General features: G+C 36.6%; 1 protein-coding gene across 5 annotated transcripts in view; it reads right to left on the reverse strand.

Moving 5' to 3' along the window:
• The window catches only part of OSTN (osteocrin), a 232773-nt gene that overhangs the window by 116559 nt on the left and 92209 nt on the right, over window positions 1-24005 (reverse strand). For 3 of the 5 annotated variants that reach the window (XM_045037140.1, XM_045037139.1, XM_045037138.1), the window contains exon 3: window positions 18231-18325. The exons of the other annotated variants lie outside the window; for them this stretch is intronic. The gene's annotated coding sequence lies outside the window, so the exon portion shown is untranslated. The remainder of the gene's footprint in view (window positions 1-18230; window positions 18326-24005) is intronic. 5 annotated transcript variants of the gene reach the window in all.

A 24005-nucleotide genomic window follows, 5' to 3' on the forward strand; every position in this document is an offset into this window, starting at 1 on the left:
CCTGAAGCAGTGAAAATGTGTACATAACTCTTGATTCCCCCCCTAACTTTACTACTTATATAGCCTAGTGGTCACCAGAAACTTTATCAACACAATTAGAACATATTTTGTATGTTTATATGTATAATACACAGTATTCTTAGAATAAGAGAAAAAAATGTTATTAAGAAAATCATAAGAAATGGGGCATCTGGGTAACTCAGTCAGTTAAGTGTCAGACTTCAGCCCAGGTCATGTTCTCAGTTTGTGAGTTCAAGCCCTGTGTTGGGCTCTCTGCTCTTAGCAAGGAGCACACTTCAGATCCTCTGTTTCCCTCTCTCTCTGACCCTCCCCCTCTTGTGCTCTCTCTCAAAAGTAAATAAACATTAAAAAAAATCATAAGGAAGAAAAAATACATTTACAGTACTGTATTATATCAAAAAAATCCATGTATAAGTGCACCTATATAATTCAAACTTACACTATTCAAGCACCAATGGTATATTTCTAGAATTGGTATGTTTCGCTACTTCCTTTGGAAGATGCTGGCATGGTCTAGACAAAAACTTTATGAAAACATTACTTCTTTGTCAATAAGAGAACATTCTGCAGGTAATTTTTCTACTGCAACGATAAAAAATATTTCCCCTTCAGAAGTTATTTTCTTCACTTCTCAGTAGAAACTATGGAATTACACAGTTATTCCCTTATTTCCTTGGTGGCTTTATTTGGGATTCAGTAGTGTTTACCTTAGAATAATTTAAAGCAATCTGAGAAAGTTTCAAAATAAATATCACTAATGCAATTATGAAAGCATTATAATTATCATATCAGTAACAGCATTTTAAACAGTGCTTCTTTTCTCAATTCATTCACCTACTGCGGTTGATCTAATTAGTAATTCATCATCACTGTTTCAACTAACACATATACTCTGCTAATTAATGTTTCCAGGAGTATATATGTTGCATATTCAAGACTTTCTCTCTCCATCTGGATGTCTCTTGGCAACTTAAACCCAAACTAACCAAACTGAATATATTATATTTTTTTCAAAAGGACATTCTTTCTTTATATTCTTTTTTTATAACTCAGGTCCATGGTTCTTTTATCGACTAATTTTTCCCCAAATTCCAGGAGTTTTTTTTTAAAACTTGGGATCCCTTGCCACCTACATTCTATCAAACATTATATATTTTTTATTTCATCACACAAATATTTCTCAAAATGACATCTTTTTTTTTACCCGTCCTACCATCTTTTTTCATGTGTTGTAATCTTTTATCTAACTACTCCCTCCTCACCTTAATTAGCCTTAATTTCTGCATTCTCCAGCCTCACCAGAATGACCTTTGTAAAATACAAGGGGTTTAGATTCTTATATAAAATATCTAGGGATCCCCATTGCCAAAAACAGTAGCCTCCGAAGTGGGCACATACATTCCAGGGAATGAATAAAACAATTTGGTACCAACGAGAAATGTGAATATCTACTTTTATAAATTTTTTTTATTTTTGCCTTTAAAAACTTATATTTTGGGGCGCCTGGGTGGCGCAGTCGGTTAAGCGTCCGACTTCAGCCAGGTCACGATCTCGCCGTCCGTGAGTTCGAGCCCCGCGTCGGGCTCTGGGCTGATGGCTCAGAGCCTGGAGCCTGTTTCTGATTCTGTGTCTCCCTCTCTCTCTGCCCCTCCCCTGTTCATGCTCTGTCTCTCTCTGTCCCAAAAATAAATAAACGTTGAAAAAAAAAAAACTTATATTTTGTGTACATTTGTAACATAAAATCTACTAGTATATCTGCCTATATATTTTATAAGTACATATGAACATATATTGAAGGTATATGTCAAGCTTATTTATTAATAAATGTTTGTCATCAAAATAATTTGCAGATCACTGACTTACAGGAGAAAAACCAAAACTTATTATTAGGGATTATCAAGCTCTGGTTGATTTGGTTTCTGCCTGACTTTTCCATTTTTATCTTCTTTGCTATGGCCAGTTTCTCTGGCCACTTAGATAATTAAAATGAAGGGTATGAAAGGTTGGCTGGGAAGTAATACTGTGAAAGGAAAAGGGAAGAAGCAAAGCTAGGCATGACACAGATCTGTCAAAGTCTCTGCCAGCCACTGAGAGTGACAGCAGTCCTGTATTGGGCAGAGACAGTGAGGCCTTTCTAGCATGTCTTGGTCTTTCATTGGCTAGCAACCCCAAGGACTGGTCTGTGGGCTCTGTTAAATTTCATGTGGGTCTTTCTGTGAGCTCACTGAAACTCCTTGGACATGACACCCCAAGAGACCCAGGAAGAAGCCGCATTGCCTCTTACGACCCTTGAGGGTCACGTACTGCTGCTTCTGTCAGTTGCAGACAGTCCCACATCTCAGAGGAGAAGCTTCAAAGTCACATTGTGAGAAGGGTGTATGGCATGGGCGATACTGTTGAAGCCATTTTTGGAAAATACAGTCTACTATAGGTGTGATGATGATGTTAGTAGTGTTTTGAAGCTTATAAAATAACAGTAACAAAATAACACAAGACAGTTGAGTATCATTGTAAGGAAGTAATTAAGTGATGAAATAAAATAAAATTCAATTTAGGAAGCGACCTGAATATAAAATGTCTGGGGATGGTGATGAAATAGAAATAATGCCTTCTTTTTTTTAACCACACAAATCTTAGCCTAAAGTTTTACAGCATCCATACCAAATGGCTATAGCGAAGGATACTGTATGACAACAAATAAAATGAAAAATATCAAAGGACTATGATGCTGTTGATAATACCCACATTGCATTACACATTGCTATGTCCATTCTCATACATTGTCTTACCTGCAGGTCACCTTAAATAATGAACAATAACAAAAACAACAACAACAACAAATAAATAAGGGAGAAGGAATTTTATATATTCAGCTAACATATAAGATCAGATTGCTAGTTACTAAAATAACTAGTCTTAGATAAATATAGTTTTATTTTCAATAAAATGCTTCTGAACCTACTGCTGTTGTTTCTAACACTGACCTGAATTTTATACATTTAGGTAACAAACTCAGATTGCTAGTTAGTAAAAGAACTAGTCTTAGATAAATATAGTTTTGTTTTCAAAATAAAATGTTTCTGAACCTACTACCATTGCTTCTAAGACTGATCTCCCTCCCACATTACAAAATATTTTTATTATGATTTTATTTAATCTGAGTCTTGTTACCATTGGTTATAAGCATCTGCCTTTTGTGCTTCATTATGCATTCTTTAGCCTAGAGATGGTTCCTTATCCATCGCTGTGAAATTCCATAGTGCTAAACATAGCAAACTGGCACATATATTTATTAAATTGATTTCCTATGAGCTCAATTTAGAGAACCATTATCAATTGGTTTAGTTCAGAAGTTTCAGAGGTAAAATATGCTTCCTAAAACTTGAGTATTACATTTATGATAATTTATTAAGTGTCATATGCTTATTTCCTCTATAGCATAGTAGCAAGTACACAGACATGGAACCAAAATGCCTGGGTTTGTATATAGACTGCTGCTTACTAGTTGTCAGATGCTGAGACAGTTTCTACACATATTTGTGTCAGTTTTATCATTTGTAAAGGGGTGGTGGTGATAAGAATAGAAGTTCTTCATATATTTATGAAGGGTGAATAACTTAATATCTGTAGAGCTATGAGAACATCATGTGGCATATGGCTAACACTATGTATTTCTGTTATGATTATTGATTTCTTTTGGCATCTTTAGAGAAGACATGATGCTTCCTGTGCAGATTTTACTGATATATTTTTCCCAGCAATAATGCTGCTTATATACGTGTATATTTTCTAAAACTAAGCCTAACTCCCAGGCCTCCTTTTTTCTTTTTTCCTTTTTTTAATTTAAATTTTAGTTAGTTAATATGCAGTGCAATATTGGTTTCAGGAGAATTCAGTGATTCGTCACTTACATACAGCAACCAGTGCTCATCACAAGTGCCCTCCTTTGTACCCATCACCCATCTGGCTGATCTCTCACTCACCTCCCTTCATCGTGAAGAGCTTCTTGTGGTTTGTTTCCTGCTGTTCCCCTCCCCCGCTTCCCATATATTCTCTGTTTTGTTTCTTAAATTCCACATTTGAGTGAAAGCATATGGTATTGTCTTTCTATGAATGACTTATTTCGCTTAGCATAATATATTCTAGCTCCATCCATGCCATTGAAAATGGCAAGATTTCATTCTTCTTTTTTTTTTTTTCTTTTTCAACGTTTATTTATTTTTGGGACAGAGAGAGACAGAGCATGAACGGGGGAGGGGCAGAGAGAGAGGGAGACACAGAATCGGAAACAAGCTCCAGGCTCTGAGCCATCAGCCCAGAGCCTGACGCGGGGCTCGAACTCACGGACCGCGAGATCATGACCTGGTTGAAGTTGGATGCTTAACTGACTGCGCCACCCAGGCGCCCCTAGATTTCATTCTTCTTAATGGCTGAGTAGTATTCCAGTGTGTGTGTGCGTGCGTGTGTGTGTACACACGCACGCACACACACACACACACACAAACACACACCCCATATCATCTTTATCCATTCATCAGTCAATGGACATTTGGACTCTCTCCATAGTTGGGCTATTGTTGATAATGCTGCTGTAAACATTGGAATGCTCAAAAAACTAAAACTAGAACTACCCTATGATCTGGCAATTACACTATTAAATATTTACCTAAAGGATACAAAAATACAGGCCTCCCTTTTCTTGACCAATATCTACTCTGTGGCTTCACATTGTATGGCCTGGAATATGCATGCAAATCTCGACCAAATGCTGTTGGTTGATGGGGAAAGATTTGTTTTGAGATGCTGGATCTCAACTATTTTGTAGTGAGAAGACATGCTGTTCTCTTCATGGTGTAGAATAGTAATCTGCATGGGACAAATAATTACCTACATTTCCCACCTTTTGCTGTTTTTGATTGCTTTCCCTTTTGTAGGAAGAGAAATTTTGCAAACTACTCTTGCAATGACAAGGCTTGCTTTCCCTTGTTTAATGGAGTGTTAAACACAGTCTGAGTTGGAAGCTTTGGGAAAAGAATTAATTCTCCGTATAAACTAAAAAATGGGAGACCCACTCACTTTTTTGGGGAGGGAAATGATTAACTCATTCATTCAATCTTTTAATGAGCATGTTTTTCAGGGTCTGCTCTGGGCCTCTCTTGGGTATAGGAGTTGAGATGAATAGGAATTATGAAAACCTTCTTCCTGAATAATTTATTTTGATGAAGTAGGTTTTTTTTTTTAATGCAAGCATGTACCTTGCCAGATGCATACAAATATATGACTTCTAGGGTCGGTCAGACAAAAAAAAAACTCTGAGATTTCACTGTGGTGTAAAAACGAACTAGGGAGTTATGATGGGGCAAGTATGTGCTCAAGGGTCAATTACCCCATATTTACATGGGGCTGCCCACTTTGCCCACTGTGACCAAACAGAAATTTGTGAGTATCTTAGGACTAACGAGAAAACCTAAAGATATAGTTGAGTCCAACTTGAAGTACTTTACTTAAAAAAAAATCAGTCCCCTCTGTTTTTCATGCTAAGACCCTCCCCTTCATCCTACCCTCTTCTTCTTTTTCACTTTCCTTGCTCATGGACATATACTATGGGATTTGCACAGCTCCTGGGTGGCAGGCCTGTCAGACTGTCACTAGGGTCCCAACCTATGTGGAACGAGACATCATCACTGAACCAGGAACATGGCAGAAGAAAATATTGGATTTACCAAGAAGAATAAAATATAGTCAAAAGGAACACCGAACACCAGGGATGGGAATGAGGGTGAGGCTCCCAAGAGGCAACGTCTAAAAACAAGAGTATTAAACTGCTTTCTAAAGACAGTAGGTCCAGGAAAATGCAAGGATTTTGATTTTCTGTGTGAAAGAAAACTTAGGACAGAGCTGGACTATTCAGGACAACAGAGGAGTGGCTGGATACTTCTGTGAGCATCACACAGAGAGTGCTTAGCCAGCTTCTGAAAATAAATGGTAACTGCCATCTCTGATTAGCATTTACTACGTGGAGGAACTACTCTAATTAATTATTTTAATCCTCATAAAATATCTATGAGGTTGGAGCTATTACTATAATCCCTGTTTTATAGATGAGGAAACTGAAGCCCATAGAGTTTAGGTAACTTTGCCAATGTCACACAGCTAGTAAGAGCAGAGTCATGTTATGAACCTGGGAAGCTGAGCCCAGACTCTGGGCTCCTAACCACTCAGCAACGTGCCTGGAAATGTTGTCAGATATTTGAAGGATATAGCTTGAAAGTGCACCCAATTTATTAGCCCTTTCTGAAGACCAACTTCTATTTATGCTTCAAATATGAACTGAGGTCTCTTCTTCTAGAAGACATCCTTGACCATTTTAGGCTATGTTGGGGGTCCTGCTTTCATCCTGGAAATAAGGTTTAGAACTTCTTGATGTCAGAACTGTGATTTACTTTTTGAATTCCCAATGCTTGGCATAGCACTGTGAGCTAAAGAGGAGCTTGTAAAATGGCATTTTGCAGTAGGCAGGATGTCTAAACTTAAGCAATAATTAGAGATCCAAAGAAAATTGAATACAATCTTAACATTCATAAAATAGCTTTGGACATTTAGAAAGCAATAAGCCATCTTTGTAAAATCTATTTAAAAGACTCTTTGAAATTTTCCAAACTTAAATTTGCATAAATTATTTTAAAACAAATGGGACTTTAAGAAGGAAAAAAATGTTTTGTTTTTAATTAAATACAAAGTTGAACTTCTTTGAACTATGTCAGTTCAAAGTCACTATCCTTTTCTGCTCTAAAGGTCAATGTCACTATTTTCATAATCCACCTATATAATATTAGGGAAATATTGGGGAACATTTCAAAATATATAACTTTCAAATGAATTTCAAAATCCACTGCCTTTTTTTTCTTGTCAGCATCATTTTAATATAATTTTAATATATTTTTAATGTGAATTATGCTCTGAATCAGAAGCACAAAGAGTTATAAGACAGAATACCTGGCATCAGGAAAATCATAATGTGGTTCAGGAAAGTGTATACTTTAAGTAATGAAAACACAATGACTGTGGATGAGAATAATTGGAGTAATGCTGGCAGTGTTCAGGTTCAAGCACTTGAAAATAATGATTAGGTCACACACCTATACCAAATGTTCATTTGTATCAGTAAGAGTCCAAGAAAGAAGCCAACAGCATATTCAAAGAGTTGAACTGAAAGGAGCCTAATGAAGGGCACATTTATATAACAGAGGTGTATGCATGGATGAAGAAACTGACAAGGAATGGCAAAATGCCCAGATACTAGCAACAGCAAGGATATCTTAAAATCTCTTGGCCTGAAGGCTCCAGGGGAGAAAATATTGTTGCCAGAATCTGGAAAGACAGCAGTGGAAAAGCAGTTCCATGACAGAAACTGGTAGAGAACTTTGGCACTGCTAAGCCATCACCCAGAGTTCAGAAGGTGTGGGAGATTCGAACATAAATGTATAAAACTGTATGTCCTCCAGTACTCTGTTCCCTTGTGGGTACCTGCTATTTGCTCAATTCAACCAGAAGCCAGAAAGGGCAAGGAAGCCCAGGAGACACAGCCCACAGATATATGGCTAGACAAAGAAATGTAGAAGATGGATATGGAAGAACATATCCTCATATGAGAATTAAGTATATAGTATTATAGTTTGCATAAAAACATGGGGATAGGTCATTCCCATGACTGGGCATGAAGGTTCTCCCAGACCTCCCCAGGTACAACTGTGATCTTTGTATCCAATGTGAATACATTGAGGCTGGACCCAAATGTTGGAACTTATGTGAAGACTCGGTCAAAGGAGTCACTATGTCACTGATACACTGTCCACGTATATTCCCTGCTCCCAGAAATTAATTTTATTTCCAGCTGATTTTTAACTCATGTTATGAAGAACTCATTCAAAATTTTTTATAAAAAATTTTTTTCACAGGAAAAAGCTGAAATTAAAGGAACATAAAAGATATCCAAGAAAAAACAAAAGCCATATCTGTTTATAAGAGAACTCTTTATTTTTTTAATGTTTATTTAGTTTTTAGAGGGGTGGAGGGGCAGAGAGAAGGAGAGAGAGAATCTGAAGCAGGCTCTGAGCTGTGAGAGCAAAGCCCGATGTGGGGCTCAGTCCCATGAACCCCAAGATCATGACCTGAGCTGAAATTGGTCGCTCAACCAACTGAGCCACACGAGCTCACCAAGATACCTCTTTAGTTAAGCTGGGTATTCATAGTTACTTTAACATCACAGAAAGTGAGTAGAGATGGGATTAGAAAAGACTAAAGGCTAGGCATAGTGCAGAAGATCCCACAGAGCGAGTGGGTTTTGAACTGAAGCTTAAAGGAAGTGTGGCAACAGGCCAAATGAAAACTAAATTGGAATACTAAGCAGGAAGCACAAATGAGTAATGGCACAGAGGTAGTTTGAATTATGGCACAACGGGGATTAATTCTAGTACCCAGAACATGGGATTTTAGTTGGTAGAATTTTAGCATCCTCTTTTAAAGTATCTTGACCACTACTGTAGTTTCTGGCATTACTGATTTTTTCAGGCCAAGTCATTTGCAATTGCTGCCCTGTGACCATTTTGACCTATGACAATGGCAATTTCATATGGTTCAACTTAATACATAAAGAGTATTTAATTATACCTGGATGAGCCACTCTGAGCACAAAGCTTAAGTGAAATTCCTCTAAACCCACTTGTTACATATTTCTCTTTTATTTGTCTCTTTCTGGAGAGTACTTTTATCTTTATAACATTACTTCTTAAAGTCTACAAATCATGTCATTTATGCCAAGAATCCATAGGAAAAGAAGTTCATAATGGCATCTTTGAGAGCAAACAATTTTAAGTTGGTGAAAGTGTGGCATGTGCAGGCTCATTCTTGCCATCTTTTTGGTTGAAACTGCTTGCTACTTTTTATTATGTGAGTTGCTATGGTAATGAACATGAATGAACTGAATAATTCTTTAATATTCACATGGCATTTAATGCTGCATCAACATTAGCAATTAAAAAATGAAAGTTGAAAGTTAGTACTATAATAAAAACACAATTTTTATACTTATACTGATGGGTAAAATTTTTGAAGTTTGATAGTATCCACTGATGAATTGGTTCTGACACAGCAATTCCACTTTCAGAAACTTATCACCTGAGTACACTTGCAGACATTGATAAGAATTATAAGAATGTTTGCTGTAGCAATGTTGTGGTGGAAACAGCACAAACGTCTTTCACTATTAAATTGATGAATTTAATTATGGCATTGGTGATCCATCCATGCAATGTAATATCATGCAGCCTTAAACGGTGAGATCATTTTATATATATTGACATGGAAAAGTATCCCAACACATATTTTAAATTAATAAAACAGGTTTCTATATTTCATATTTTGATTTCCTTTTCTGTATATTTATATATTTTTCATATATGTGAATAGAATGGGAGAGAGAGAACACCTCAAATGAAATGGTGACCTCAATGAAGTAGGATGACAGGTCCAACAGGTGGTACTTTTACTTTTCAATTTAGCACTTTTCGAACATTTGTAGAATGTATAATAATACATCTCTCTTTAATTAAAATAAAAATGTCCAATTACTGTTTTGATCTGTTTGTTATATTATGAATTTCCTTCTTCTACACATTAGCCTCAGAGTCAGGAAAGGCCAATCGATCAAAAAAAGGTTTTTTAATATTATTTATTCTTGAGAGAGAGAGATGGAATGTGAGCAGGGGAGGGTCAGAGAGACAGAGGGAGGCACAGAATCTGAATTAGGCTCCAGGCTCCGAGCTGTCAGCACAGAGCCTGACATAGGGCTCAAGATATGGGGTTTGAACTCACTAACCGCGAGATCATGACCTGAGCTGAAGTCAGACACTTAACCCACTGAACTACCCAGGCACCCCAAGGTCAAGCTATTCGAATGGTTAGACAGACGTCTCCATAGTAATATTCTGAAGCTGCAGAGTGACTCCTGAAGACAAGGGTGGTTTAGTGCTACTCCCTGACCATTCAGATTTCCAGCTCTCTGAGTTACTTTTATTACCATCTGATTTTAGCTCTGCCATCATTAGTGATCCTTTATTCTTGTGCCAGTGATTTACCTTTTGCACATAGCTTCCTAGAGGTTATTGCCATAGGAAAAAATGTGCTTCATCTTCTCGGTAAGGTAAGCTTTAGAAAATTAAATTAATCTTTTTCATATGTTACCAAATCTCACCCCTCATGAGCTCACTGTTATAGCAAGTGAGCTGATATGAACTTGCCTTATAAACTCAGAAAAATACTGTAACTCTGCCATGCTGCAATTGCTCAAAAAATGTTAATTTTATATTATCATTACTACTACTACTACAGAGATGAGAAAACTGAGCTTCTGACAGGGAAAATCTCACTGTGAGTTAGCAATAGAGACATTAAAATTATCACAATATTCTGACTCCCTGTTTCTAAGATTCTAAGGCACATATATATTTGAAGGAGACCCTGAAGAGTTGTCAATCCATCATTATTCTATTCTGTGTCACATGCTTTGGGATTCAGTAGTGAAGATGCTGCTTTTGGAGAAAAATCCTATATCCTAGAGATCACTTCTTAAGTGGAATTTCTTCAAGATGGGATGACACAGGTTAATGTCTTTGCTTGTTCTGAGATTAGAAGAAATGGTTGTTAGTGAATGAAAGTAGCAAAATAGGGTATGTGGATCCTGATGAGGCAACACTGTAAGAAGTAGTCAACTAAAAGCTGCAAAATAGTGTTAATTGCTATTATAAAATGAGATTTGGCAATGATTCCAAATATTTTCCAGCAAGAGGGGCCTTAAAATTTTTTTTAAGTTTATTTTTGACAGAGAGAGAGAGAGAGAGAGAGAGAGAGAGAGAGAGGGAGGGAGAGAGAGAGAGAGCCAGAGAGCATGAGAGAGTACACAAGCCAGGGAGGGGCAGAGAGGGGGGACAGAGGATTTGAAGTGGGTTTTGCATGGACAGCAACAAGCCCGACGTGGGGCTCAAACCCACAAACCAGGAGACCATGACCTGAGCCAAAGTCAGATGCTCAACCAACTGGGCCACCCAGGTATCCCAAGAGGGGCCTTTTTAATTAAAATATTCAGGAAAAAAGTTGTACTTTTAGCCCGTATTATTTTTTAAAACACAGTTAAACATACTGCTATGTGTTTAGCAATGCTTTAAGTAATTTTTATGTTATTAATTGCATGTGGCATCCAAATACATTTAAACGTAATACACGAAGCATGCAGTATATTAATATATGTTTTGTCGAATACAGAAAACTTTTGACAAAAGCTTTGAACTTTTTGCCTTGGTAAGTTTGAGATCATTGGTACAGTAGAAAACATCCAGGACTTGGAGTTTAAAAATGTGTGTGAATACCTGGATCAGCCAGTGAGTACATTCTCTTGAATAGGGATGTATGCTTGGGAAATTGACTACATGTCAAAATTTTGCATCATTACAAAGGCAGCAGAGAGAACAGGGTTTTCAAGGAAACTATCAATAACACTGACACCTAATAGGGAAAGATTTGTCATGGTCCTATTTCCTGTGATTCTTATCCATTCTTACTGGTGGTCTCTTTTTTTCTCTTTACCATGGAACAGTGACTTCTGCTATGATAGATGCCCCCTCCTACCAAGAATCTGGAGATAAGAAAAATAAAGTAGTTCTCTAGCTTAGACTAATTCATTTACTGGACAAGGGCAGAATGTCTTCCAGGCTTAATCAGCATTATTAAAACTTCTAAAGAAATAATACATTAACTTAAGACCCAGGGTTAACACAGCAAAGTAGTATTTACAGAAGCAAATTTTATGAGACTGTGACAGCACCATAAGGCAGGCAAGAGGGCAAAAGAGATTGAATCAAGCCTGGTTAAGGCAGGTGAGTGTGTGTGCGTACTTATGTGTGTGTGCTCACACGCACTCACGTGCACATCCGTGAGAGTAGGTGCAGCGTTTGGGCACAGGTATTCATCTCCCTTTCTACAGGGAAATTAGATGCCAAGAATATATTAAAATTAATTCAGCATCATCTATAAACTAGCCTTGAGTCTAAATATAAGCTAGCTACTTAAAATGCTTTACCACAAATCATATAAGTTAACAAATTATCCTATTGACCAACCTTGTGAATTTAGTCAATAAGAGTTTGATGATCTATTATAAAGTCCAGTATTATAAATAAGGCATTTATCAGTCATCTCAGAGAATGCCTTTTAAATATGTATACTCAAGCTGTTGATCAATGTTTTGACTCTTACAGCTTCTAAAAGACAAACTACAAGAGCAATATTTTTCAAAAGTCAAAAATATATATTATGTACTTTTTTAGTGAGGTTAAGGCAATGTTTATAAAATATACATAGAATTTGTTACTGCTGTGCAAATAAATGTGGACTTAAAATCTGTGGATTCAGTTGTGGAAAGAAATGACCAGATGATCTGATGGGTCTTCCCCATTTTATTTTATTTATTTAAAAAAAATTTAAATGTTTATTTTTGAGAGAGAGAGAGACAGACAGACAGACAGAGATAGAGAGTGGAGGGGTGGGGGCAGAGAGAGAAGGAGACACAGAATCTGAAGCAGGCTCCAGGCTCAGACCTGTCAGCACAGAGCCCAGCGCAGGGCTTGAACCTACAGACCGTGAGATCATGACCTGAGCCAGTTAGACGCTCAACTGACTGAGCCACCCAGGCGCCCTATTCCCCATTTTGTTTCTAATTAATTTATCGTGTTTCTTTCCCCCTCCCCCGCAAACAGGTTTTTTTTTAATCCCCTCTAGTACATACCACTGGAATTTATATGGAAAAGAATCCTAATATAATTGAGAACAATTCCCTATTGCCCCAACTTCTTAGTGAAAAGGAAAAAGAAACATTTGCTGCATTTGGTTTACAAAATAAATGTATTCTCCAGACCTATCTATGTTGCCTGTGTTTTCATTCAGTGGTTCGGACATGAATTTAACAAGATTGCAAATTTATTGAAATTTATAGGTGTTGATTGTAACACATATTTGGATGGAAAATGAAACTGGATGGATTTCAGCCAAGGCAGTTACTTCATAGTACAGATACAGAGTTCTATTGATACTGAGTGAAACATACTTACTGGGAAGCTTTATAGTGATTGCTAATCTATTTGGTGGAAAAGTTTCAGGCTCTTGAAGAAAAGACCCTGCACATCTCTAAAGGTTAGGAACTAATGATAGAAAAGCACTTACTTCTAGTCTTTCTTTTGCCAACTACAAGACTCAGTTTTCCAGAAAGGCGGCTGGAAGTTTGATATGTCTAGATGTATTATGGATAATAATCAAATATGATGCTCTAGACTACAGAACAGGAAGTGCATAAAGGATGACTCCTGTCCTATAAAGCCATCTGGAAATGCTATTATGCAAGAGAGAAATTAAGAAAATGAGCCCTTGAAAGTAAATTTTTGACATTTACCCCTTTTGCTTGACTCATTCTTAACATTTTAATTTAGGTCTACATCATACCTTGCCTAAAACTTTAAAATAACCTTCTATCCACCTTCAACATATCCCCAATCTATCACCCCCTTTGTCATCAGAATTATCTTTCTAAGTTGGAAATCTGTTAAAATTACTTTCCACTTTATTACCATGGTGTGGCAATCTATTGACTCTTGATGAAGGTTCCATCTTCTTAACATGATCACACCAAACCTTCCAGAATTTGCTCCCACCTATATTACCAATCTATTTCTCCAACTATCTATCTTACAGAATAATTAATTGCATGTCCTTTATTGACATGCAGCAAATGCATACCTCTGGTATATATATGAAAAAATAAAATACAGAAAAAATGAAGGCGATAAGAAGAAAATTCCCGTATATCTTCCTTTTCTTCCAGTTTCAATGCTATAGATCTTTTCTTTTCTGTTCTTTTCTGTTCTCTTTCCCCTCTCCCCTCTCCCTCTTTTTCTCTCTTTTCACTTTCTATTTTGGTTATACACACACACACACACACACACACACACACACACATACACACACACACAATTTTTTATAACAAAATCTAGAGCAACTATCTGCCCCTTAGGAAAAATATTGGTATCCTTAGAATAGTTTAAAACTGAACAGTCCTGCCTTTTTTATTATTGTCTATAATTTTACTTTTACATTTTAAGTATAAGGTTGTAATTAATTTTATTATTCTTCAATCAGTGGCTTATGACTTTAACCACAGGCACTAACAATCATTTTGGTTTACCATCATTTTATGGGTTTTAAAACTTCTCTCTCACTTTGCTATTCTTTTTGCAATTACCTAATAATGACAATCATTCTTAGTGTTTTTTATGTCTAAAGATATCTATCTTGGGGTCTAATTCTTGACCAGTTGTTTTTGTAAAGGTTATACAGATTATGACACCTTTACAAAATAAGGGAGATATCATTTCTTTCCCAATGATTTGTAAATACTTGTACAAATTGTAGCTATATATTACTAAATGCTTAGCAGAAATTGCTTATAAACCAAGTTGTCACTTTTATTGTGGCTGTTTTATGTATTTCTGACTTAATTGTATTGTGGTCACAGAATGTGGTCTGCAGGATGTACACAACTGACATTTTGGGAGACTAGTCTTATGGCCTGATTACATGGCCTATTTTCTTATGTGCTTCAATAGATTTTGTGCTTTCTAATTATAGGGTTCATGGTACTAAATGTGCCCATTAAAAGAAGTTTGTTAATTGTACTGCCCCAAATTTACGTATCTTTATTTCTATTTTTTTTCTTTAGTATAACCACTACTGAAGGATTGTGCTAAAACCTCTTACTACAAGCAACTGCTAAATTTCTTAGTAAAAGACATGGTATTGTCTATGTATTTCAGACCTGTCAATTTTTATTTTGTATAATTTGACGCTTGGTTATTATGTGCATATAGGTTTAAAATTGCTATATGATCTTGGTCAATTGAGTCATTTATCCTTATCCCTAGTAATTATTTTTGTCTGAACATCCATTTTGTCTGATTTTAATATACTTGTTCCAGTTCCACTCCCCTAAATGAACTTTGTTATACAGTATTTGGTTCTATCACCTATGGTCTAGCTGTTTGGTCTTCCACTTGGAAGTCTACAGATGAACAGATTCAATATACTCCTCTTTGGGGCCATGAACTGTAGAGACACTTCGCAGATGTTTATTGAATTATCCGGGTCACTCGTAAATGCCCAGGATAAGGGCTCAGTTTTAGAGAGGGACTGGATCAAGATGCTGAATGAGTTTCCCTGCCCCAATTGCTATCTGGATCCATCATTGTATTAGATATGGCAACACATCCACCATCATAGACTGAAAACACATGACAGGAATCGCTATTTCTAATGCAGAAGTTTTCACTTCATGTGTTAGCTCTGCCTGATCTCTCCATTTGATCCATGGTAAGAGAGGCCAGAGGGCAGGACAAGTGCCCATGCTTGCTACCAGAAGACTGACTACAGTGTACCATTGATACTCTCTGAGGGCTGTCGGTAGTTTCTCAGTGCTCTTGCTACATCTTGTTGTTCCAGTTTGATCAGCTGATTCTAGCAATACTATTATGACCCTTGTAACTAATCATTTTCATGTTTTTAGATTTCTGGTTCTTTTGCAAAGTGATCACTTGTGCCTTGTATTGTAAAAGCTGCTCAAAAATGGACCTATACTCAAGGGGATTGGTGTACATTCCATGCTCTCCTCTATCCATTCACAGGCATGTGATATTAATCAGCATTGAAACAGCATCCTCAAATGTGGACTAAAAAACATTCTGACTATCTTTCTTGACTTCTCATGATCAGTTTGGTCACTAACTATGGATGTTTCTCGGAAAGGAATCATCTCTTGATCGCTTTCTATTTTGAAACTTTTGGACCCTACCCAGTCTATTCTTGGGCTTAATGCTTCTTTCTTTCCTCCAATGGCAACTCAGGCTGGACTGTCTGGTACTACCTTCAAGTGGCCACAGAGCCAAAAAGGGGCCTAAGAATTGAAATGTAACTGTGGTTCAACCACTTACATCCTTTGGTTGGATTGACATGGGCCTAAATCATAAGGATAATTACTACTTGGTTGCATAAGCCATTCACTAAATACCCCTAAGTAACATATGAAGGCTCAAGTGAGTGAAATAATGGATCTCTGCTAAGTTTTATAAAAATGTATCTGTCCCCCTTTCACCTCACCTTTCTAAGAGTCTCATGCTCTATTGACCAAGCAAGCCAGACAGTTATGCATTTGGCCTTTTTAGATGCCAGGTCTGGGTATAAGCAGGGGATTGTTTAAAAACAAATGTAACTGCAGATCCAGCAATGGGATATACCGATTTTATGGCAAAAGAGGTAAAATAATAACCCAGGCACCTGTGGAAGGAACAATATAAAACCCCGGAAGTACAGCAGAAAGAGACACATTCATAATCTTTTATTTTTACGATCTACTACTGGAGTCTTCCTCATGAAGAAAAATGCCCTGATATGGCTCTTCCAAATTTAAATTCAATGGGAAATCCTGGTAGGAAATGTGTTCCTGACTTTAGCTGAAGTGATTGATGATACCTTTGGTGGTCCATTATTCTGCCTGTCACAGTGAGTGAAGGAAGTCAGACACATACAGGATATGCTGTAGGATTTCATTGATATGAAGCTCAAGGACAAGCAAAACTAATCTATAATGCTAGAAGCCAGCATCATAGTTAGCCCAGGGATAGGGGCTGTAATAAATGAGAAAGGGAACCATATTATTTTCTTGGATGATGGACACATTCTGTATCCTCATCTCTGTTGTGGTTAAACGTGAAATTCAAATATCTGCATACTTTGTATTTGTGAACTTTAATATGTGTAAGTTACCCTCAATTAAAAATATGTTTAGGGGTGCCTGGGTAGCTCATTTGGTTAAGCATCTGACTTTGGCTCAGATCATGATCTCACTGTTCATGAGTTAGAGCCCTGCATTGGGCTCTGTGCTAACAGCTCAGAACCTGGAACCTGTTTCAGATTCTGTGTCTCCCTCTCTCGCTTCCCCTCCCTCCCTCTCTATCTTTCAAAAATACATAAACATTTAAAAAATTTTTTAAAAATTTTGAAAGTTTTCTAGAGAAAGGGCACTATTTTTCTCCCCTTCCACCTAGTGCCAGAGGTAAGAAAGTCAAATTCTTATTCTTGCCTTGTCATGTGTTTAATTCGCCCTTACTCTCTGTAGAGTTCATTGACAGTCCAGTTTTATCTGATGAATGTAAATGTGGGAGTTCCTCCGACTTCATCTTCTGCCCTCACCCATATAGTCATCAAAGTGCTTTCTTCAAAGTTGGCTGAGACACTCAGAGTAAAGACCAGCTGTGCAACCTTACGTTTCCCAGAGTTCCTGTTCTGTTTCTTCTGTTAATCATATCCTTATTTTCATGTCACCTTAAAATAAGTTTTAAGACATGTGTATGAGGGCTCCTGGGTGGCTCATTCAGTTAAGCATCAGACTCTTGATTTCGGCTCAGGTCATGATCTCACAGTTTTGTGGGTTCTAGCCCTGCGTTGCTCTGCACTGAGATCACGAAGCCTGGTTGGGATTCTCTCTCTCTCTCTCTCTCTCTCTCTCTCTCTCTCTCTCTCCTTCTCTGCCCCTCCCCGCTTGCTCTCTCTCTCTCTCTCTCTCAAATAAACTTAAAAAAAATAAAAAGACATGTGTATGTGCACCTGTGTGAGTGTACATGCATTTCAAATACCTTTTATCAAACATTATTATGGTTTTAGCCAAACAGGTCACTCTGGCTATCTACTCGACTATAAGAAAAGAATGACTCTCTCAGCTTTAATTTTCTCTGTGCTTTAGACCTTTTGTTTGCAGGCTCATTTTGAGTGGGACGTTTTTGTCTGTTGTTTGTTATTTTCCTCTTGATCTCTGTACTCACTGTATCCAAGACAGCTATTTTGCAAATGCACTCATGTAGCCTCACCCCTTAGTCCAGAACCAGCTCTAAAACTTACAACTGGGTGCTATTCTCCTGTGACAAAACTATGGAAAGACTTATTCATTCACTGAATCCCTTCTGGGTTGACCCAGGTACTGTGTGTATGACTTTGTATTCTTTCTCTCACCATCTCAGATCCACAATTCCACTTAAGAAGTAATCACAACAGGTACTCACAGCGTTTTAGCCTTTTCCCACAGGTTGGAGTAGCCCATCTGGTTTCTGATCTAATACAATGAACATGGTTCTGTCACCTGCTATACATACATACCCTGTAAAAGAGAAATTGAATGCCTCAGTCTGTTTCTGGGATCAGAGTCTAGAAGACATTGGCCGAAGCTAACAGCTGCCTCTACAATTTTTTGTTCTGGTTAAATATGAACATGTTTCTGTCTGAAATTTTATTTTTTAAAAACCTGTTTATCTGCCATTGCAATATTTAGAGAGAAGAGCACAGCAAAACTATAATCTGACAATGTGCTACCTGAATTGAAATATCTGCCTCTGGGTTTTTATAACTCTTGATCCCTTTCACAAAATTCACAATATACCATCACTTATTCTTCAACACTCAGACTAACTGGAACCTGTTTTATGAAGTATTGCTCCTCTCATTTTCTGAGGAAGAATGAATAAACCCTCCCTTTAAGTCCTCACTTAAATGTGTCTTGTTTATAGCTGTCACGATACTATACTGACTGCATTGTTCTCGTGCGTCTTTTCTCCATGAAATTCTGAGCTCCTTGAGAGCAGCTATCATACCTTGCTCAACTCTAAATCATTAATAAATAGTCATGTGCCTGCTAAATTAAGCACTCAATGAATTATTAGATTTAAATAATTAAACACCTCAATTTAATTTCCAGAACTTTATGATCTTAATCTGACTCCACACAAGTCCTACTGCTTCCCCTCACCCCTATTTTTTTATCCACCAGCTAAGCATATTGCCTCATGTTTTCCCAACATGCTGTGACATGTTCATTCTTATCTTTGGGCTTTTCTCTTACTTGGAATGTTGTCTCCCTGCTTTGAAAATTGGCAGTGCATGTGTGGTATATTTAGCAACTCTCTAGTGGCAACAGCATTTTAAATCATGAAATACAATGACCAATGTATATATTTTTAAAGGGCACATAAATGAGAAGCCTCAGAAAAATTCTGGGGTCATCTAGGGGAAATGATTCAAACCTAGGTGACATTAAACACAAGTTCAAGCTTCATTCTGACTGCATTGGTCTGAATTGCACTGAACTGTCTGATATATGGCAGTGTTTTAATGGGCAACAGAGAAACATAAAGTCTGATGTGCACCATGCTGTTGTTTTCCAGAGGTTAGAAGGGTAGGAGCTTATTTGGACTTTGCTGCTGCAAACCCCCACAAATATTATGCTGACGTTAGAGTCTGCAGTGTATTTTTTAAATACACATTTTAAATACTAAAACCATGTATATGTTTCATCCAAACAAGATATTAAACAAGTAGCACCAGTGCAACTTTGCACGTGGTTAGAGAGAAAATCATTGTAGTGTTTGGATTCGTCCCGCACGGTTTTCAATTCATGTTTTAAGTAAAGCAGGATACAACCATAAATGGAATTTTGAAAGGTGAATCTGTTATTAGCATGTGTTTTTCTGAATGACAGAGCTCAGATAAAAGAAGAATGTTCTCCTTTTACTTTATTATTATTATTTTTTTTATTTATTTTTGGGACAGAGAGAGACAGAGCATGAACGGGGGAGGGGCAAAGAGAGAGGGAGACACAGAATCGGAAACAGGCTCCAGGCTCCGAGCCATCAGCCCAGAGCCTGACGCGGGGCTCGAACTCACGGACCGCGAGATCGTGACCTGGCTGAAGTCGGACGCTCAACCAACTGCGCCACCCAGGCACCCCTCTCCTTTTACTTTAAATACATCACATAGGAAATTCAAAGTGATTTAGCACATTTATTTCTCATATTAATTTTAGCAGTTAAATTTATGAAAACCACACAAGAAATGAAATCATTTATTTTAAGCTTGGCTAGTAGGACATGTTTCAAAAGACAGGAAAATATGTAAAATGAGATGTGTGAGTTAAATGACTATTAATTACAGATGTTTAATAAATATTTGTTAATTCAGTGTTGACTAAACTGGCCAAAAAATATCTATGCACAAATAAAGCATAGTAGTTTAATTCTACAAATTTTGGATATGTCTGCCTGGATTTAAACTCCAGCTTTACCAGTCAAGACAAATTACTTAAGTATTCTCTGTCTCTGATACTTCTTGGATAAAATCAGTATCTCATAGTACTTTTAAGTAAATATAATGTAGAATGTGATAATTGTATTCTCACATATATTCTCTAACATTGTACGTACATAAAATAATATAGTTATACATATATACATATACAACGTTGTTAGAAAATTAAATTTATATAAACAGAATATACCTGAGTTTATATATAATTAAACACAAAAATACATACCTAGATATATATGGGTTCATAACCATACATATATATGTATCTGTGTGTGTGAAGTCCTTTGAACAGTGACTACCTGGCTCATGATAAATACTGTGTTACCAGTTATCATCATTAATATTGATATTATTAATGAATGTCTATGCGTTTAACCAAGGCCACCACCTGTCTGTACTGAATTCACATCCATGGTAGCCTACCCCAGTTCATTGTCTGTTCTTTCTCACGTCATCAGTTTTCCCCTCTCTCCTGGATTTTCTGATCAGCATTCAAACTGGCTGAGATTTCTCCTACCTTAACAAATCTTTCTTAACACTAAGTGCCACAGCACTGGGACAAGGTTTGTTTGCATTCGTTTCCCCCTCTCCTCCTCTCCCCCCCCCCCCCCCAATAAGTGATGCTGGGCCAGTTGGGTATCAATCTAGAAGTAATTTTGAACTGTATCTCATACATTAAATTTACTAATTTTAAATGGATTGTAGACTTAAATGTGAAAGACAAAATAATACATATTACAGAGGAAAACAGGATAATGGCTTCATTATTTGGGGGTAAAGATCTTTCAAATAAACACAATATGATTCTAATCATAAAAGGAAAAATTTGAAAAATTGGACTTTGTTAAAATTTAGGACTTCTGCTCATGGAAAGGCACTAATAGAGTGAAAAAGAAACTCATGTAGTTGGATAAGATATTTGAAACCTCTGTAACAAAGTTTATATTCAGAATATGTTATAAGCTCTTGCAATTCAATAAGAAAAAGACAAGATAGCCCAATACAAATACTGGGTGAGCACTTCAGAGGAGGATATCCAAATAGCCAGTAAAGGACTCAAGTTAAATAGTAATCAGATAAATGTAAATTAGAATCAAAATAAAATACTACTTGAAACTGACCAAAACAGCTAAAAATAAAAAGATAGATAATACCAACTGTTAGCAAGGATGTGGAGCAACTAGAATTCTCATGAACTGCCAGCGGGAGCAGATGGTGACAATTACGTTCATAAACTGGTGGTATTGGCTGAAGCTGAACTTTCTATCTACCTGATGTCCAGTGATTTTTAAACATACTATCTGATTGACATACATACCTTGTTAATGTCTGTTTCCTCAAACAAAACCATGAGAACAGAGGATTTCATCTGTTATGTTTGCTGCTGAAACCCAAGTACCTAGAACATAACTTGGCCCATTATAAATGTTTAATAAGTGACTTTCAATTCCTTTAGTGACATTTTAGGGAGGTTTCTGAGTGGGAAGCAGTTTTTTTGGTACACACTACATTTTTCTTTTACTATTATTAATTTTTATATGATTTGTCAGCACAAAGAGGTGAGTCCTATCTAAAAAATATGATAAAGTGATAATAGTATAAAATAAATTACCATAACAATCTCTTATAACTTTGATTTAAATAACTTTTTTAGATTTCAAGTCTTTAACTCTGGGTCATATTTTTATTTTTATGGCACTTCAGTGATGTGAGGTGGACAGTGAAAATTATTATCATTTAATCCAACTGTGACCTAAGTAATTGATTGTATAAAAATTTAAAACAGAGTAGGTTAAAATTATTTTAAACATGGTACTGGGTAGATTGATTAATGTTGTAGGCTTAAGTAGAAGATGCTAAAACTAAGAAGAAATTTGTATCAGAAATAAGAAAGTCCTAAAGCAATGAAGCCCTAAGATAGACTTTTGTCATGGATAAAAAAAAACAAAAAACAAAAAACAAAACAAAACAAAACAAAAAAAACTTCCCTGAGAGTTTTTAAGAAAATAGAAAATAACAAATATTTGTAGAAGAGCAGCAATATAGATGGCTTAAAATTTAAGCTCCCTCCCCACCCCTCCTACCATTTGGGGTTAGGAATGTGAATTTTGGAGTTTCTTTGGTTTAGAATTCTATGATCTTTATCTTTGGAATAGTAGTCCCTAATACAAGCTGGATGAGAAATTTATCTAAATAATTTTCATGAACTAGCACAAATCATGAGCACTTTTTCAGCTTTTGGAATTACCCAAATGCAAGTGTGTTTGTTTTAGCTTAATTATGAAATTTATTTTGACATATAATTGTATGTATTTTAAGATGGAACTGCATTCAGTAATTTGCTAGCTCTAATTTTCATGAAACATTTCCAGCCTTGTGAAGTAGCAGATAATCAGCAGACAAATACTTATTAGAGACATTGTGAGATTATTTATGGCTCTTTAAGCCTTTAGTTGTGGATCTAGAGAATATGAGAAATGGCAATGATTATCTTGTAGTTTTGGTGATTAAAATTGATCATATTTGTATAGAATTGGTGCTCATTCTGGTACATGGTAGCATAGAATAAATGTATGTATTTCAATAATAATGTCTGTAAGTAAATATTATTATTGTTGTAAATATTTATAGTCAGTATTTTAAATAATTTTCTTAATGACCAGGGAAACAACTTATTGTGGATATAGCCAGTCCTGTTTGTAAAGAAAAATTTATAAAATCCAAAGAAGAAATGAAAATATTGTATTTCAATAGATTTATACTGATTATCCTAAGCACACCAAGAGTACATTAAAAAAAAAAAGTGTGGTACCTGGGTGGCTCAGTTGGTTGGGCATCCAACTTTGGCTCAGGTCATGATCTGTGGTTCACGGGTTTGAGCCCCACATGTCTGCTCTCAGCTCAGAGTCTGGAGCCTGCTTCCGGTTCTGTGTCTCCCTCTCTCTGCCCCTCCCCTGCTCCCGCTTGGTCTCTCTCTCTCAAAAATAAATAAAAACGTTAAAAAAAATTAAAAAAAAAGTGTTCTGCTTCCCCCAGGAGACATTTTTGGTTCTGACATATAGAGATTTTAATATATTTATCTAAAATTTGTTGCTAAGGGAGAGCACCTGGGTGGCTCAATCGGTTAAGTGGCTGGCTCTTGGTTTCAGCTCAGCTCATGATCTCCACATTCATGGGTTTGAACCCCGCATTGTGTTCTACACTGACAGTGCAAAGCCTGCTTGGAATTCTCTCTCTCCCTCTCTCTCTGTCCTCCTCACCATGATCTCTGTCTCAAAACAAACAAACAAACAAACATACATACATACATATTGTTGCTAAGGTAATAGACTGAAGTAATTATAAGTTAAATTGAGGCTGCACTTGTAAAAATGTCTAAACTACCCAAAACAATCTATAGATTCAGTGCAATCTCTATCAAAATACAAATAACATTTTTCACAGAATTAGAACATATAATCCTACAATTTGCATGGAACCACAAGAGACTCTGAACAGCCAAAGCAATCTTGAGAAAGAGAGACAAAGCTAGAGGTATCACAGTCCCAGATTTCAAGATATACTACAAAGCTGTAGTAATGAACACAGGGTGGTCCTGGCACAGAAATAGACACAAACATCAGTGGAGCAGAATAGACAACCTAGAGATAAACCCATACATTTATGGCCAATTAATCTATGATAAAGGAGGCAAGAACATA

This window comes from Felis catus, chromosome C2 (genome assembly GCF_018350175.1).
Source record: "Felis catus isolate Fca126 chromosome C2, F.catus_Fca126_mat1.0, whole genome shotgun sequence".
Lineage (NCBI taxonomy): Eukaryota > Metazoa > Chordata > Mammalia > Carnivora > Felidae > Felis > Felis catus.